Source organism: Lathamus discolor, chromosome 3 (assembly GCF_037157495.1).
Source record: "Lathamus discolor isolate bLatDis1 chromosome 3, bLatDis1.hap1, whole genome shotgun sequence".
Classification (NCBI taxonomy): domain Eukaryota; kingdom Metazoa; phylum Chordata; class Aves; order Psittaciformes; family Psittacidae; genus Lathamus; species Lathamus discolor.
Window position 1 is genome coordinate 49,549,518 of NC_088886.1, and position 12,014 is coordinate 49,561,531.

General features: G+C 46.1%; 1 long non-coding RNA gene across 2 annotated transcripts; it reads right to left on the reverse strand.

Moving 5' to 3' along the window:
- Positions 1-3,862: 3,862 nt before the first annotated feature.
- Positions 3,863-11,236, reverse strand: LOC136010980 (uncharacterized). Of its 2 annotated transcripts, none has more exons than XR_010611122.1 (3): positions 11,135-11,236; positions 5,002-5,114; positions 3,863-4,231 (listed from the first exon to the last, which is right to left on the reverse strand). It is a non-coding gene; the product is annotated as an uncharacterized LOC136010980 (long non-coding RNA). The 2 variants fall into 2 exon arrangements; XR_010611123.1 differs by having other exon boundaries at positions 3,863-4,236.
- Between the last annotated feature and the right edge of the window lie 778 nt (positions 11,237-12,014).

Sequence of the window (12,014 nt, forward strand, 5' to 3'; positions counted from 1 at the left end):
AGTTGAGGCCCCAGAGCTGAATGCAGGACTTGGTTTCCTCTTACACTGACATAAATTCAGAGTGACACTTTAACAGCTGGACAGATCTAGATCCTCATATAGAAATACCTGGCACCAGTAAATTGAGCAAAACCATGTCCTCTGCTTGAAGCAGCAAGAAATTATTTTGCTGCTTAATTCAAAAAGTACTTTCCCTTCCAGTCAGTTACACTCATTGAAAATATTTTCACAGGAACTCTCAGCTTGATTTGCTTTCCTGATTTGGGATCATTGCATTGCTTTTTGCTTAAACAGTAATTGATTTGCTTGCAGGCTGTTTTGCAGCAGCTCTATGGGGATTTACCACTGTTTTTCTAATCATCCTGTTGGATGCTGTAATAATGCAGGTCGCCAGTTTCCTCTTGACATTTGGGTGCTTCCAGTTCCCATGGCTTTGAGCCTCTCTCCAGGGAAAGGTTCATACCTGGGAGAGAAGCAATCATCCGCACCAATGCAGGAACACCACAAGTCCTAGACCTGGTCAGGGCTGTATTTAGGTCCTACACATGCAGAGTAAAAGTCATCCCTGCCTGAAACACCTTGGAGTTTAAAATCCCCTGTTCTGAAAACAGCGGCATTAGTCAAAGCACAGCACAAGCAGTCCTTCCGGCGGGCAGCACCTGGTGAAGCATTGGCATCCAGGACAGAGCTTTTCCTGTATTTGTTAACTATTTCAGAAGAGGTCTTTCACAAGCAGCACACTCCACTTAAGTTTGAAATAGCAGAGTTTAGAGCTCTTGGTCTTGTCTTGTTGAATGAGTACCCATGCAGCCTTTCCAACCCAACGGCAGTCCAGCACAGTACTCACAGTGTGCGGACCTTGCTGTTTATGATGTCTCCTGTCTAGGGGACGTACACAAATTGACAAAGCTTTGCCATCTTGATCTGCTTGTGTGAGCAGAGGCTGGTGGGGCACTTTCAGGGCTAGGAGAAGGGCCCAGCTCTGCAGCAGATGAGCCGCACTGCTGAGGAGAAGGCAAGGACTGGAGGGAGGGAGAACCACAAACTGTAGGTCTGCCGCACCATTTTTTGCAATGAGGGTGGTGAAACACTGGCACAGGCTGCCCAGAGAGGTGGTGGAGACATTCAGTGCCAGGCTGGATGTGGTTCTGAGGAACCTGATCTAGTTGAAGACGTTCCTGCTCATTGCAGGGGTTTGGACTCGAGCTGCTTCCAACCCAAACTGTTCAGTGATTCCATGATCAGAACCCCAGGCAGCGCAGGCATTTCCCACAGCTGCTGAGGGTCTCTTCAGCTCCTTGTAGAAAACCCCCAAAGCCACAATTATCCTTCTCTCTTATGGGAAGGGCTTCTCGCCCTCCCACTCTGGTGGGTCTGGTGGGATTGTGCCCTTGCTGAAGCTCACCTGCAGTACCTTGAGCTGAAGTGCTTTGCTGACATGAGGTTAAATTCACTTGGGGGAACACATTTTAATGCAGCCAGGGAGAGGAAACTGGCTTATCTGGGATACTAAGGTCTGTCTGGCATCTGGTTCACATTGAACGTTCGCTACCACACGTACCGCGTGTGAACAACACCCAGCTCTGGGGAAATTCTCTTTGATTTCAACCTGTTTGAAGTGGTCATTTATCAGAGAAGCAAGTGTCACATCTGAAAGCAAAGCTCCTCTGGGGCAGCTGATGGACCCCTGAGCTCAGCAGGAGCCCTGAGGCTGCTCTGCCATTTACCTGTAAGAAAAATGACACCTGAACCACAGCTGCATGTAGAGCTTTCATGTGCATCGCCCCAAATTTATCTACCTTTCCAAGCCTGCCAGCCATGCAGCACTAGTGCAGGTTTCCAGTTCAGTAAAGGGTATTATCTGCTAAACATTTTACAGTGACAAGACTTCAAATGTATCATAGCTGATGGGGGTGCTTATAGACCATAACACACACAGTCTATTCCACAGACTCACTTTCCTGGCAGCCTGGGGTACCATCCACAGGGACAGAGATGTGCATTTAACCCCTTGATTTCAGGAAAATACCATAACAGAGTGGTGAATGCAGGCAAAGAGCATGTGTCCAGAGACCCCTCTCTACTGATGCCTCTGCCGCACCCTGGTGATCACAGAGCCTCTCTAGGAAGCCCAGCCTTGCAGATGATGCATGCTGCCCAGCATGCAGTGTGCTGATGAAGCCAGATGTACAGGGACAAGGTCCTTGGATCCTGCAGTGAAGCATGGCAAAGTGGCATGGAAGGAAGACGTAAGGCCACTGGGAATGCTAATGGAAAACTTCCCTTCCCTATATTCTCCTATATTCTCTTAGAGGCTCTCCCCTTTTCTTACTTTATATTCCCTTCCTTTCTCTTACATTGTCTTCTCTTCTCTTATAGTCTCCTATATTCTCTTAGTCTCTTCCCTTTTCTTCTCGTGTATTCCCTTCCCTTCTATTGCATTCTCTTCTCTGACGTTCTTTTCACTTACATTCTATACTCTTATAATCGCTTATATTCTCAAATTCTGCTCTCTTATATTCTGATATTTGCTTCCCTATATTCTCTTAGATTCTCTTCCTTGTATTCTCTTGTATTCTCTTCTCTTAGAAGTTCTTAGATTCTCTTAGAATCTTTATCTTCTATTCTTTCTTTTATTCCCTTCTGCTCTCTTTCTTCTATTATCTTCTACTCTCTTCTATTCGCTTCTACTCTTTCTTCTGTTCTACTCTCTCTTCTATTCTCCTCTTTCTTCTATTCTCTTCTACTCCCTTTCTTCTCTTCTACTCCCTTTCTTCTCTTCTACTCCCTTTCTTCTCTTCTACTCCCTTTCTTCTCTTCTCTTCTACTCTCTTCTGTTCTCTTCTACTCTTTCTTCTATTCTCTTCTACTCTTTTTCTTCTATTCTCTTCTACTCTTTCTTCTCTTCTGCTCTCCTTCTATTCTCTTCTACTCTATTCTCTTTCTTCTATTCTCTTCTACTCTATCCTACTCTATTATCTTCTTTCTTCTATTCTCTTTTATTCTTTCTTCTATTCTCTTTTCTCTTTTATTCTTTCTTCTTTTATCTTTTTCTTTTATTCTCTTTTATTCTTTCTTCTAGTCTCTTTTCTCTTCTATTCTCTTTCTTCTATTATCTTTTCTCTTTTCCTTTCTTTCCTTTCTTTCCTTCTCTTTTTCTTCACTCCCTTATCTTCCCTTTTTTTTCTCTTCTCTTTCTTCTCCTTCTCTCTCTCCCCCCATTCTCTCTCTCCTCCCCATTCTCTCTCCTCCCCATTCTCTCTCTCCCCCATTCTCTCTTCTTTCTTTCTCCTCTTCTCTCCTCTTCTCTTCTATTCTCTTTCTTTCTCCCATTCTCTCTCTCTCCCATTCTCTTTCTTTCTCCTTTTCTCCTCTCTTCTCTCTCCCATCCTCTCTTCTATTCTTTCTTTCTCCTCTCCTATTCTCTTTCTTTCTCCTATTCTTCTTTTCTCCTATTCTCTTCTCTCTCTCCCCCATTCTCTCCTCCATTCTTGTCTGCTCCTCTTCTTTCTCTTGAATTGTCTTACAAGAGAATAGAATGTAAGAGAAGAGATTCCAAGAGAGGAGAATGTAAGAGAATGCAAAAGAACAGATTTTAAGAGATTCTAAGAGATTGTAAGATAAGACAAGAGAAGAGAATGTAAAACAATCTAAGAGAATCAAAGAGAATCTTATAAAAGAGAATGTAAGAGAATACAAGATAAGAGATTCTAAGAGAACCTAAGAGAAAACAGGAGAAGAGATTCTAAAAGAATCCAGGAGAGTCCAATGTAAGAGAAGAAAAGAGAATAAAATATAAGAGATTATTAGAGACTATTAGAGATGAGAATCTAAGTGATGAGAATCTATGAGAAGGGAATCTAAGGGAAGGGAATCTAAGGGAATCTAAGGGAAGAGACTGTAAGAGACAAGACTCTAAGAGACCAGAGGAGAGGAAAGGGAATACGATTAACACTTCCCAGGCCACTGTGTGTGAATCCAACCTTACTCTACAAGCTGGGGTCTCCCAGCCCCCTGAGAAAGGAGATTGACACCTTCTGCATCGGAGAGCACATAGAGCTGTCATTACATAGACCTTACTGGTGGCTTAGCAGCAGGCAAATGCTTCCTGATGTGAAGTCCTGCTGGGGCACTGGGTGAGAGGACAGACCAGGGAGGTTCCTTGGAGACATCTTGCTCTGAAGGCTTGTGGTGGGCCTGAAAGTCTTTTGAGACCATGATTTTTCTACTCCTGCACTGAAAAAAACCCAAGCACTTTAGAAGGAAAACAAGCAAAAACAGGAGAAAGGAAGATTAAACTGTTTTAAAACCTGAGACAACAACGTTTGTGAATCCATGTGTCAGTGACTAATGTTACAGGATGCATTTTTTACAGCACTGCATGCTAGGGATCCCTGTCATGTCACAGCCCTGGTGTAGCCTTTGCACCATGCACCTACCTGCTTGGGCTGCCAGGCAAGGAAGGAGGCTAGTGACTCCAACCAGCCAAAGCCCTTCCCTGATTGCCATTGAGGTTTCTGCATGGAGAACACCCTGTTTTTGTACCAGGTCTTCTTTTGGGACACTGTCTCTAAGGTCTCCAGCAATAAATTTTGCTTTTCCTTTATTGTTTTGGTGTCTGATTGCCCTCAGTGCTAAATTAAAACGTTCTTTCCATTTGGTATCCATCAGTTTTAATTTCCAGGCTCTCTGAGTGACACTTTCCTCACCAGGCCTCTGAGACCACTGTCTCAGCTCTCCTGGCTCCACAAGGATGATGGATAGTGTTGTGCTCACCCCTTCCACAACGCCCATCTCAAGGTCTGAAAGCTTAGAGAGGAGTACAGACTGCAGACCTGCACTAAGGAGCACCACCAAGAGCAATGTTTTGCTGGGACACCTGAAACACTGCAGCCTGGGGAGCAGTGATACTGGCTGCTCACAGCTTGTTGTGAGAGCTGATCCTGCACTCAGGGCTAAAGTTACACCAGGTTTCTCTAAGCTCACTATAACCAAGCAGACCTCAAATTATTTCCTTGCTCAAGTGTTCTTCTTCTTCATTCCTCTTCATGACAGTGCTCAGAACAGAGACATTACTGGAGGCCACAGATGTTTCATGTGGTATCAGGGGCAATCTAGAGAAAAAACACAAAACCAGCAACAAATGCTTTTAAATTTTTCAACTTAAAATTTAATTTTATTTTTTAATGCAAAACCAGTGTTTTAAATGTGTTCGCCTATACCCGTTGTCACAGAATCAATAGAACAGTTGAGGCTGGAGGGGACCTTAAAGCTCATCCAGTTCCAAACCCTGCCATGTGGAGGGATACCTTCCACTAGACCAGGTTGCTCCAAGCCCTGTCCAACCTGGCCTTATTATAAAACAGAAAAATACCAGTCCTTGTCCTTTGCCTCCTTGAAAAAGGGCAGCTCAGCTTCAGTTGTGTCTCCATCACCCTCCCCACCACAGCACAGTTTGTCCGCACACTACAAACCTTTCCTGATAACTTGAGGGGAAATGGCTGCTAGCGAATAGGGCTGCTAGAGGCTTCATTCCTATCCATGGCTACTGTTGAGCTTTAGTTGAAACCACTCTAGTCTGATAACTATGCAGCACTGGCTAGAAAAGGGTAAACAGACCAAAGCTGCTGCAGTCAGGGCAGCAACAAGTGTGGAGACAAAGTTCTCTGTAGAGGACCAGCAAAACACATTTAATGGGGCAACCCTAAGGGATCCCACAGGAAGCATTCAGGTGCTTAAATAACTAGGTCACTCCAGGCATTCAGCACCACACTAGGATCTTAATGGTGCTCACTAATCACTAGTACTTCTCGCTATCTACACCGAAAGAGGTGACACCAAGTCACTGCAGGCATAACTACCGATCAAACTCACCAAGTTCCATTAAGACACTTCTGGTCTAACAGCCCTGCAAGGAGATGACGATTTACAAGGAATTAAAATAAACCCCCAAAACTTCAAGAAACAAAAAATACCAACACAAATTGTGAAACAACAAGAACCAAATGCAAAAGTCTGTTCCAAGCCTGCCCCCTCATAGCGAATAGTAGCAATTGTTCAAGCAGGAATTACTCACATGATCATCAGGGAACTCATTAGCTAAGAGGCTTTATTTTGTGGAGTAAAGATGAGATATCATCAGGGACTGCAATAGCAAAGAAAGAATACAAAACACATACCAAATGTTCAACTACGAGCAGTTACATGAGCAGCTTTTGCAGGAGTTTTGGCTGATCTGCCAACAAAACCACATCTTCATTACCATCACTGGCCAAACCCAAAGGGTAAAGGGCATAAATCCTTGCAGTAATTGGAGTTATTCACTCCAGGCATCCAGGACAAGGTAAACTAATGGTGAGAGTTTCTTGTGTTACTGGCAGACAGCCATGCGCAGCTCTGGGAAGGGGAATACTGGTGGGCATCATGATGACTGAGCAGGCAGCATGTTCTTTGTGACACACAACCCAAGTTTCCTTTAAGTCAAAACCAACCAGAGTTTTCCTTTTACATGATTTCCCGGTCCTTTCCCTGCAGCATTTAATCCTCTGTGATCAATTACACCAGCATTTGCTGAGATCAGAATAGATGGGACAAAAGAGAGCCATGTACAAAATAATAATCGCTATTCACATAAGCTTCTTTATAAATGCAAATTGTAGCTCTTCAGATACTGGCAACAGGGCTTATTTCCATTACCGTATTTTCACTGGCTGTAGCTAGTGCAGGAGAGGGATTATTACCTCTCCTGTCATTAGTAAGAGACAGAAACTCATTTGCCACATTGCCATTGATGGCTTCTGCTACCAGCTCACCATCCTCACAACTTCCCTTTCAACGTCTCCACTGCCTGTTTCATGACCCGCAGATACCACCAGCCAAGGGCTCACACAACACAGGGTGTATTTCCACAACAGGACCAGGTACTCAGAGGGCACACACTGGTGGGAATAACAAACTGTAGAGTGGGGAAACCCAGTAGGAACGGGCCAGGTCCCTTTCCTGCTGCTTTTCAGGCATTCTCAAAGTACTGGTGTAGGAAATGCATTTTTTGGTACTAGCTGAACACTGATAATATTCAACGCTGTGGCACAACGGCAAAGCTGCCTGCACAGAGCCCAGCTGCTAATGCTAACGTAGCCCTGCTGCAGTGCAGTCACTTTTGTCTCCACCAACAGAAAGGAGTGGCAGCCGGGATGCTGCTCCCAAACCCACTGCAAAACCCCTTTGCTGCTGCCCCACAGAACTCTCCTCTTGGCTCCCCGAGCATCTGCATGCCCTGTGCTCCCTGATCCATGATGGTCAACCACGAGAGCTGCTGTAGCTGTGTGAAGACACAACTGACATCACCACATCACCAGCAATCTGGATTCACAAAGGCTCCGTCTGCCCTATTAGAAGAGGTTTAGCTCTGCAAATAGTCCACAGAGTGGAGCTCAAGAGACTTCTCTGAGCCAGCCTGCAATTGCAAAGGTCCCACTTAAGAGTGCGTATCAGCATAGAGCTGCTGTACAGATATACTTGGCTGTTATTACATACACTAGCACTAATCCAGTTAATTTGCTTTTAAGTCATACCCACCTCAGAGCACAGCTATTGCCTGTGCTCTTTGGGAGACCAGTGCAGAGTGTCCAGCTGCCCTGGAAGGGGAGGTACCAGGACACCCTTTCTCATGGCTGGCAGCAGCCACAAGGTCTGGGCTTTGCTGTGGACCCCGCCTGGCTGAAGATCCCAAAGACACTCTGAACAGTATTGGGGGAAGGTATCCTGAGGCTCCTATTGCGCTAATACTTGATTTTATATGTAGAAATCACATGATGCTTGAGAAACCTGCACTCTCAATGGGCAGAACGTGCTCTCATCACAGTCATTACTGATTAAAGCAGCAAAGAAAGATACATAATGAGGGAACCAAACCTGTGTGAACATAAGTAGTGCTGAAGTATGTTCACATTGATTCTCACTGCAGATCAATAACTCCAAAGAACATGCTTCCTTCAAACCACAAACGTTTTCTGCCTTACACAGCCAAGTGCCTCAAAGCATACCCACTGTGTTACAGGAGACTCAGTAGGAGAAGGACAAGGCAATGCTCAGAATCCAGAACCCTCCCAGCAGCGCTGCACCATGCCCTTGGCCTGGAATCCAGAAACCTCCCCCAACGCTGCACTCGAGCTTTTGCAAACAGCCACCACAATGAACTATTTTAACATCCTGATACTTAAAATTAATCATTAACCCCCTTGAGAGATCACAAGACCTCTCCTTACAGTGATGGAGCCTCTATGTTTGTAAAGGCAAGTGAAGAACTGAATTTAGATTTAATCTTCAATCATGTGGTGCACCCTTGTGAGGACAGAGGTGAGTGCAAGAGGATGCTGTGAGAACTTCGAGGGCACATTCGAGCCACAGAGCTCTCTCCCTTGCACAGCACAAGGCCCTTGCTATTACCCATTTGGCACCTTCCAAGCCCTCTCAGGGATGAGAGCAATTGCAATAGCAGAGGGGAAAGACATCGGCACAGCAGATGGAAATGTGTTTTTTCCTCCTCTCCCCTCTTGCCTCCCTATATGCTTTGGCAGAGGTCCGTGTTAATATTGGAAACCACAGCTTTCAGAAAGCAGTCAGTAAGTGAGGCCTGGTCCCTCTGCCCATGCAATGAAGGTCCCTGCAGGTGCTGTGTGGTCCCCTTCCAATGGGACACAGCCCAAGATCACCTTCGTCTGGTTATAGACAGCTTTAAGTGCTTTTGGTCAAATTTCCACAGTATCATTCTTGATAGTACACTTACTGTGGGAGAGGGTTTTAATGGCTTTGAGATGACAGAGGGGTGTTTATAATACACATTAGGCAGAAGTTCTTCCCTGTGAGGGTGCTGAGGCGCTGGCACGAGGTGCCCAGAGAAGCTGTGGCTGCCCCATCCCTGGCAGCGCTCAAGGCCAGGCTGGACACAGCGGCTTGGAGCACCCTGCTCTAGTGGAAGGTGCCCCTGCCCATGGCAGGGGGTTGGAACTGGATGAGCACTAAGGTCCCTTCAACCCAAACCAGTCTGGGATTCTATGATTTTCCACAGCCTCCATTTATTGGAAAACAAGAGGGGATTTGCAGAGGCAAATCTTCACCCAGCTCCTAGAACTGGGCAGAACTGAGAGCACAGCCTGAAGGTCTGAAGTTTCATTTGGACCCACCAAAAGAGAGCTGTTAGTGTCCCCTCTGTCTGAACAGGCAAACTTGGGATAATGCTGGTGTAAACCCAACCCATTAAGGCATATGATCATACCCTGCGCTTAGGGTTGAAGCTGTGTGGGTTTGAATGCAATTCGATGCATAAGCATTCATGGGAACACAAGAGGTTCTGCACATCATGAATGGTTCTAACATTTGTCATCTGGTTCCCTTCTCCTGTAGCACAGCCAAGTGAGATGGAAGTATCTACAGCACTCCAGGTCAGCCCAAACTGTGCCTCAGTAACGGAGGGACTGAAAGGTGGGAAGGCTGAAAAGACATCACTTGGGTGGACTCTTTTCAAGCTTCAATAATAAAAAAGTATTAATGCCATTGAAGACTTCTTTGCATTTTCATGTGCCCTGAGAAGAAAGAGTTCCATCTCTTAGCTGTGTAATCCATAAACATTTGCTTTTGAATCTCTGCTCGGATAAGAACTGAGCAGAGGGGCAGAGTAGGTGGGACCCAAAACCTTGAGCAGGGAAAGCAGAGCACCTCCCATGGGAATCCAAACATGAGGCTCAGCTCCCTCAAGTACCTCCCTTGTGCAGAAGGATGGAATTCTGGTTGCAGTTAATCAGTGGTTGGAGGCAAAAGCCATTCCTTATGGATGTTTTATTCCTCCCTGTGCACGAGGTGTTCCATTAGCCATAAAATCACATTTAGGCACCCAGGCAAGAAACCAGGTGCCAAGAACGCTGTGGTCATGGAAGCAATGTGCCATTGATACTGTGAGTCCCCGCAGCCCTCCATGCACCCCTGCAGACACGCTTGCTTCCTTCCTGGAAATCCTGACGAAGGTTTCCCAGCCTCAGGAATAAGCGCATTTGTGCGCCTGACACTAACCCCAGCTGTCTGAAATGAGTTCCTGTCTCTGCTCCCCACTCCGGCCAGCTTTGCTTGGCCTACAGCAGAAGACAGAAGAGCCTCCCAGTTTCAGCAAAGGCAGATTTGGGGTACAGATTTCAAGTTATGCAGATACAGAAATCTCGGAGGCACTAAGTAATTGCCCTCTTGCACATAGGGCAGACCTGGACCCTAACAAACCCAGCCAGCAGGGACCTTGCTCAAGCAGCGTTGCACAAGGGCACTAGAAAAGGTTTGACTTGGACTCAGGTGAAGGAATTTGGGGTTTTGTCACCTGGACAATGACACTCCTAAGCCCCAGCACATCCTAATTTACTCGATCTAGACCAGGTAACAGCACACCAGGAAACCCGCGAGGCAGAAGTGTGTATGTGACAAACCAGCATCTCTGCTGCTTTTTTGCCTCAAGCCACTTTAAGCCCCATCTCCAGCTTTGCTGTTCCCCACCTCTCCCTGTGCTGTGCTGCACTCGGACCTGCTGGGCTCAGGACTGTTACGCTGGTGTAAAGAACCTCATTTCTGGAATAAAAGCACCAGATCTGCCAGGAGAAAGCTGCGCTCCTCTCCTGGACGAGCATTAAACCGGAATGGAACACAAAGCTGGCAGCTTGCTTTCCTCACTCTTGTTTCCATGACAAGGCACTGAATGCATGCTGAGTTTAAGGAAGCCTAAGTTCCAAATCAAAGAGTAAACAAAAATATTTCTGTTATGAAAACAGATAACCTGTTCCTGGGGTTTATGATTGCAGCGAGAAGCTTTGAAGCCTAAGAGTCATTTTAGGAGGGATACAAAACACTTCCTTAAAACCTAACTTAACCTTGCAACATTTCTGGATGGCAGCATCAGGCATTCATTTTCCTTGATAAACATCAGTATTTCCTCTCCAATCCAAACTCTTGTTTATTACTAGGAGAGACCACGAGCTCCTGTTAAACCGGCCACTGCCTCGCTGCCCACTGCTTCAGAGCTTCAAGGCAATTCTCATTAAGCCCCAGGAACAGCTTCCAGGGCAAACCTCTCCCTGCAGGCACCCTCCTGACTTACCGTGTGAAGCTTTCTGCTGGGCTTCCACTTCTTTTTGCTCAGCCTTTGCCAAGTGAGCCCATGCTTGCAGACAGAGGGTATTCTTGTGCCACAGACTCTAAAGCTCCTATCCCCACTCACAATGCTCCCACTGGCAACCTATTTTATACACAGGATACACCTGAGGTCAATTTAAGCACCTTTCCAAGCAACACCCAGGTGTATTGTGTGTGCCCACAGATGTCCTGACCTGAGTTTCGAACATCAACCAGGGGCAGACAGCACAGTAACACTTGGAAGAGTTAAGAGCTTCCCCTGAAGCGCACTGCAAACCCATTACCTACATTTATCAGTGGCAGAGAGACCAGTGCAACAAACAATAGGCACAGGTTGAAGTAGAGGTCAGTGTGGACGCAGCAAATTCCTGGTTGATATTGCTGACACAGATTGTGCAGGAATAACAGAGTCATCGTGTTGCTGGGGAAGTAAGATAGGCACTTTCAGCAATGGCTATGGAAATTGCCCAGTAGCATCCAGGACCAGCGAGCACAGCTGAGTCTATGTACAGCTGCTTGGGAGGTATAGGCACAAAGTTCTCACTGGGGTTAATTCCTGAATCCCCAGGATGACCTGGGAATCTCAGCTGAGCGGCTGTTTCCTCTTGGGATTTTGTTTTGTGAAACCACCACAGTATTGATTGTTTGGAGACGTGACAAGGACACTCATGGGACTAGGAGGATGATCCCACATAAGAGCCGAATAAAGGGAGGCAGAGGCAGAAAAGCACTCAATCAAAGTGGGTATGTGATGGCCTGAGCACACCAGCCCAGGGCTTCTGTGAGCAAAGCTGCTGTATTTCTCTCAAATGGGCAGCACAGACACCCCTGAGCCATGGCTGCAG